The sequence below is a fragment of the Callithrix jacchus genome, chromosome 2 (assembly GCF_049354715.1).
Source record: "Callithrix jacchus isolate 240 chromosome 2, calJac240_pri, whole genome shotgun sequence".
NCBI lineage: Eukaryota > Metazoa > Chordata > Mammalia > Primates > Cebidae > Callithrix > Callithrix jacchus.
The window spans coordinates 38,007,175-38,013,082 of NC_133503.1; the positions used below are offsets into that span (position 1 = coordinate 38,007,175).

The 5,908-nt window shown below is 45.9% G+C and overlaps 1 pseudogene; it reads left to right on the forward strand.

Moving 5' to 3' along the window:
- The first annotated feature begins 489 nt into the window (after positions 1–489).
- Positions 490–604, forward strand: LOC118151724 (small nucleolar RNA U3; annotated as a pseudogene).
- Positions 605–5,908: the final 5,304 nt, after the last annotated feature.

Consider the following 5,908-nt stretch of genomic DNA (forward strand, 5'->3'; position numbering starts at 1 on the left):
TGCCCAAGCTGGTCCCAAACTCCTGGGCTCAAGCAGTCCTCTTGCCTCAGCCTCCCAAAGTGCTGGGACTACAGGCATGAGCCACTATACCCAGCCTACCATCAATTATTGGCTTGCTATTAACTATATAGCAAGTTGACTGTGGGTCAGTTGCACAGATCCTGAAAGCTCATTCTATATTTGCCTGTCATCTTAGAGAGGAGCCAGCTCATTACCATTTATTAGGTCATAATACGGATATTTTCACAAGAGTGTTCTTAGGTATTTTTAAGTGCCAAATAAAAGCCATCATTCCTGGTGTGCAAGTGCCAAATGAAAGGGTTTGGATGGTCACAAACAACATTAGGGCCTTGAGTGCAGTTTGGTCTTGCCCATTTGAATATGTAGCTTGTTTGGCCCAGTCTGTGTATATGTGCCTGGCCAGAATGAAGGCCCAGTTGGGGAAGCCACTTTTCCACTCATCAAAAAAAAAAAAAAAAAAAAAAAAAAAAGACTATACTTTCAGGGATCATTTCTACAGTTTGTTACTAGAGAAGTTTCTCTGAATGTGTAGAGCACCGTTTAAAAATTTAAAAAAATATCCCTCAGGGTGGTTTTTATCTGGGACCACACTGCCCTTCATAGCAGTTTCTATGGCTTTGTCATATGTAAAGGCCAGTCTGCAGCAAGCAACCTTGATTATCTTGGAAAAGTTACAGGAGAACATCAAGTGTATGGTTTCCTTTTGCTTCTTCATAGAGTACTTCGTCATGTTAAAGCTGGAGCAGTGTCTTTTGGTAAAACAAAGTCACTTCAGATACTTACATGCTTTGTTATTGGCCAGTGGTGAAAGATAGCATTATCCTGGGAATCTGTGCACTTTGACTAGTGTAAAGACTTGGAAGGAAGGCTCTAGGAGTGGGGAGGGAGAGAAGTTAGGAAGACCCGTGGAGAGAAGGAAAAGTTGTCAGAGAGAGGTCCTTTCTCTACACTAACCTAGCAATAGAAGCATTCTTTTTCCACTTTTGAGTGCTAAAATACTCCACCTTCTCTGAATCATTCCTCTTTGCCTCAGCAAGTTATTTTGAGTGTAGGTTGTCGGGGGGAATGGATTATTTGTAAGTTATGACTGGAATGCACATAAACTGTCCCTTGTCTATAATTAAGGTGAAACTCTGGCTTTGTCTCAGTGTGCTGTATGGCACCTCTTAACTACCCAGCATAAGTTTTTAAGAGAGGAACTCTTCCATTCCTAGGTCTTCCGGATTACAAACACATCTCTCCTTCCTTCCAAATCAGAAGTAAGCATCTTTGTTACCCCTACATAAAGCTGTCACTAGTGTTAGGAATCCATCTCCTTTTAATTTCCTCATTTTCCTTTTATGAAACTATTTCAAATGATGGATTATTTTGGTGAGTGTGATATTAGGCAGGAGAAAGCAGGTTTTTTGTTGTGGTTTTTATTTTTCTTTTTTGGAGATGGAGTCTCACTCTGTCGCCCAGGCTGGAGTGCAGTGGTGCAATCTTGGCTCACTGCAACCTCTGCATCTTGAGTTCAATTGATTTTCCTGCCTCAGCCTTCTGAGTAACTGGGATTACAAGCACATGCCATTATGCCTGGCTAATTGTTGTTATTTTTAATAGAGATGGAGTTTCACCATGTTGGTCAGGCTGGTCTTGAACTCCTGACCTCAGGTGATCTGCCAACCTCTGCCTCTCAAAGTGCTGGAATTATAGGCATGAGCCACTGCTCATAGCCAAGAAAGCAGATTTTTCATATGAATATAACTGAAAGTAGCAAACTATTTGTACTATACGTCCAAAAAGAGAAAATAGACTTCCTTTGGGGCACTCCTGGAGCTGGTCTCTTTTTCTTTTCTACCTTTCCTTCTCTTCCCTCCCTCCCCTTTTGCTATTCTTTTTTCTTTTTCTCTCTTTCCTTCTGTTTTTCTTTCTTTCCTTTTTTTTTTTTAAGCTCAAGCAATCCAGCCCACCTTGGCCTCCCAAAGTGCTGGGATTACAGGCATGAACCACTTTGCCTGGCCTATTTTCTTTTATATTGTGCATGTACTTAGATGAAAACTGGCTTTCTCTCAGTTTTCTCCACCCGACAAAAGCCTTTTAGTGTTTCCCTGGCACTGTAACCTTTTTTAGTCAAGACTGGTATAAGTGGTATTCAGGCCCCTCTGAATATTTCCAGAACAGTTCCTCAGATGGGCTTAGAAATAGGGAAATGAGGCCGGGCGCGGTGGCTCAAGCCTGTAATCCCAGCACTTTGGGAGGCAGAGGCGGGTGGATCACGAGGTAAAGAGATCGAGACCATCCTGGTCAACATGGTGAAACCCCGTCTCTACTAAAAATACAAAAAATTAGCTGGGCATGGTGGCATGTGCCTGTAGTCCCAGCTACTCGGGAGGCTGAGGCAGGAGAATTGCCTGAGCCCAGGAGGCGGAGGTTGCGGTGAGCCAAGATTGTGCCATTGCATTCCAGCCTGGGTAACAAGAGCGAAACTCCGTCTCAAAAAAAAAAAAAGAAAGAAATAGGGAAATGAGCCGGGTGCAGTGGCTCACGCCTATAATCCCAGCACTTTGGGAGGCCAAGGCGGGTGGATCACGAGGTAAAGACATCGAGATCATCCTGGTCAACCCCGTCTCTACTAAAAATACAAAAATTAGCTGGGCATGGTGGTGCATGCATGTAGTCTCAGCTACTCAGGAGGCTGAGGCAGGAGAATTGCTTGAACCCAGGAGGTGGAGGTTGTGGTGAGCCGAGATCGTGCCATTGCACTCCAGTCTGGGTAACAACAGTGAAACTCCATCTCAAAAAAAAAAAAAAAGAAATAGGGAAATGAGACCGGATCACATTGTCAGGGTTACTATTCATGAAGCAATTCCTTCATTGTTGCCATATTTTACCTTAGTCAATACAAGGAGGAAAGCTCGATGGTTAGGGCTAAATAAGCCTTTATGGCCTTTGTCCTCTGGCTGAATGTGTGATACAGTCACCAACCAGCTTTGCTCTTTCTCAGTGTCTACTCCTGGTCTGGGTAAGGCAGAGGCAGACATTTTTGTGATGAGCAATCACTTCATCATTGAATTATTCATGGATCTGTTGATCAGAGGCACAGTGTAATCGCCTTTTAGCAGATGTTAAACTATATGAATACCTTAGTGCTAAGACAGCAGCTTAATAGTTTTCTTTCTTTTCTTTTTTTTTGTGATGGAGTCTCACTCTGTCACCCAGGTTGGAGTGCAGTGGTGTGGTCTCAGCTCACTGCAACCTCTGCCTCCCAGATTCAGGTGATTCTCTGCTGCAGCCTCCCGAGTAGTTGGGACTACAGGTGCATGCCACCACACCTGGCTAATTTTTGTATTTTTAGTAGAGATGGGGTTTCACTATGTTGGCCAGGCTGGTCTCAAACTACTGACCTCATGATCCACCCGCCTCAGCCTCCCAAAGTGCTGGGTTTACAGGCATGAGCCACTGTGCCTGGCTGTTGGTTTCTTCTTAACGTCTTGTTTAAGTTGTTATTGGTAGAATGGCTTTTTCCAGAGCTAAGGAGCCTGATTGCCCAACATTGTACTTTGAAAGCAAATGGTTGATCCCATTTAGAAAAGCCAAGAAGAGACCACTGAGTGTCTAGCTCAGGGCTCCTGTGACCACTGTTACAGGGAAGAACAGCAACAGCAGCCTTGATCAATGTACCACGTTCCTTTTCCAACTTCTTAGGATGCGAGGGGTGACAACTCCCATTTGCCCAGGCACACCTCTTCCTGATGTGAGCCACTCGTTTTTGGTTCTGTTTAAACTTCCTTCTGGGTACTTAAAAATCTTATATCTTAAAAAGGTATTTCCTTTTCCTAAACTGTAGGCCTCTAGAAAATGTGAGTGGGGAAGGCTTAGTTTTTTTACTTAAAGCCCACCTATTCTTCAAATTGCCAGCTTTCTCGGGTTTAAAGTTCTCCATAGAAAATGAGGTTGTTTTAGAAGCTCCAAACTCCTGGGCCCTCTGACTTGGAGGTTTCTGGGAACAACCCACAAATACAATCTTGGTATTTGGGATGCAGAGCCAGCACCATCTCGGGTAAGAAACCTTCCATGTTTGAGGTAGTTGGCAACAGTTGTCTGGAGCTTTCCCCATCTGATTAAGGGGCAATGCTGATTTGGTCCTTGAGGGGTTTCTCCTAGCCAGCATCACTGCCCTCTTGGAAGGTGTGGCTACCTGTCATGTTTGGCACAAAGAGTAGAGGGGAGCTGGCTTTGTTTCAGAGGGCACCTGAGGCTTTCAGTCACCTGCTACAGGGTGACAGAAGGAACAAGGGAAACCAAGGCTTTCCCAGACTTGACAGAGAAGTTGAGCTTTTAGGATGTATGGGTCCAGGTGACCTCAACTTAGTCCTCCTTTGGAGGAAACAAGGCAAGTTGGGGAGGCTCTGGTGCTTAACAAGTTATATAGCAAGCACTGTTTCCATGAAGATGGATTCACCGCCCAAGCTGCATAAAAAAGGGCACTTCCAGCCGGGTGCAGTGGCTCACACCTCTAATCCCAGCACTTTGGGAGGCCGAGGCAGGCAGATCACCTGAGGTCAGGAGTTCGAGACCAGCCTGACCAACATAAAGAAACCCTGTCTACTAAAAATATAAAATTAGCCATGCTTGGTGGCACATGCCTATAATCCCAGCTACTCGGGAGGGTGAGGCAGGAGAATCACTTGAACCCGGGAGGTGGTGGTTGCAGTGAGTCGAGATCGACCCCTTGCACTCCAGCCTGGGCAACAAGAATGAAACTCTGTCTCCAAAAAAAGGTGGTGGGGGGCACTTCTATTGAAGTTTCAGATGTATATTGGGGGAGCAGAATTCCTTTGTGATTTTTTCTTTGATACATTGCGTCCCTGAGGTGGTCCTTGTTTATCCTGTCTCCTGTCAGCCCCCCCGGCTCAGATGACAGCTGAATGGAGTTGCATTTCAGTGCCCACAGCTGGAGGAGATGACTGAAGTGTGTTTGCTTATGCGGGGAGTGAGATAATGGCTTTCGTGTCTGAGTGGATGCTAGTGTCTGAGTAGCCAGCAGAGGGCAGTGGTGACCCATAGCTGTGACAACTGTGATGCCTGTGGTCAGTGGATCTGCATGGACAGAACCTAAGAGGGGCTTTTGTTGGAGTGAGGTGAGTCTTTTGGACTTAGCTTTGTTCTTAGTGTATCCAGAACCAGATGGGCCAGTGTCTAGTTCAGTCAAGTTCTCAGCCTTAAAGTGAAGGAAAAGGTTAGTGACTTGTATTTCAGCCCAAAGCCTATCAGAAGTGTCAAGCTGCCAGCTCCCCTCTGCCTTCCCTGTTGCTATGGCTGCTGTATCTCTCTCTGTGAACATGTGAACCAGGGTCCAGGCTAGGACCTCTGCCCACCTGGCTGCAAGTTACATGGAGGCAAAGACCTGTCCATTGCTTTATGTGAACAAGGAGATCCCATATTTCTAACAGCTCTCTGGTGCCCACCTGTTACCATTCATACAGGCAGCAGTCCTTGTGCTCCCATTTAGCTAGTCCAGTATCACTTGCCTGCCCACCTTACTCTGGGCAACCACCCAGCACATGGTTCCTTAGACCTTGAAGATGGAGGCCTGGAGACAGAAGGAGCAGAGTTGGGGGCTGGTGATAGGGCCTGGGAAATGTTCTTCTCTTGTCTGTTTCAATCTATCTTGTATTTTGTGGCCCTGGTCTCTCCAGTCTTCTAGCCCAACAGCTGTGAGCCTCCAGGGCCACCACGCGGAAGCCAACTGCTCTTCATGGGGTGAAATCTTTGAAATTCAAGGCTTGGCCATCTGGGTATGCAAATTTCTCCAGATTTGCTGAGTCCTTCAAGTGGCTGCACCCCAGGCAGGGCTGTGAGAATTAACTACCACTACCCCTAGATGGGGAAAGCTGCCTGGGTG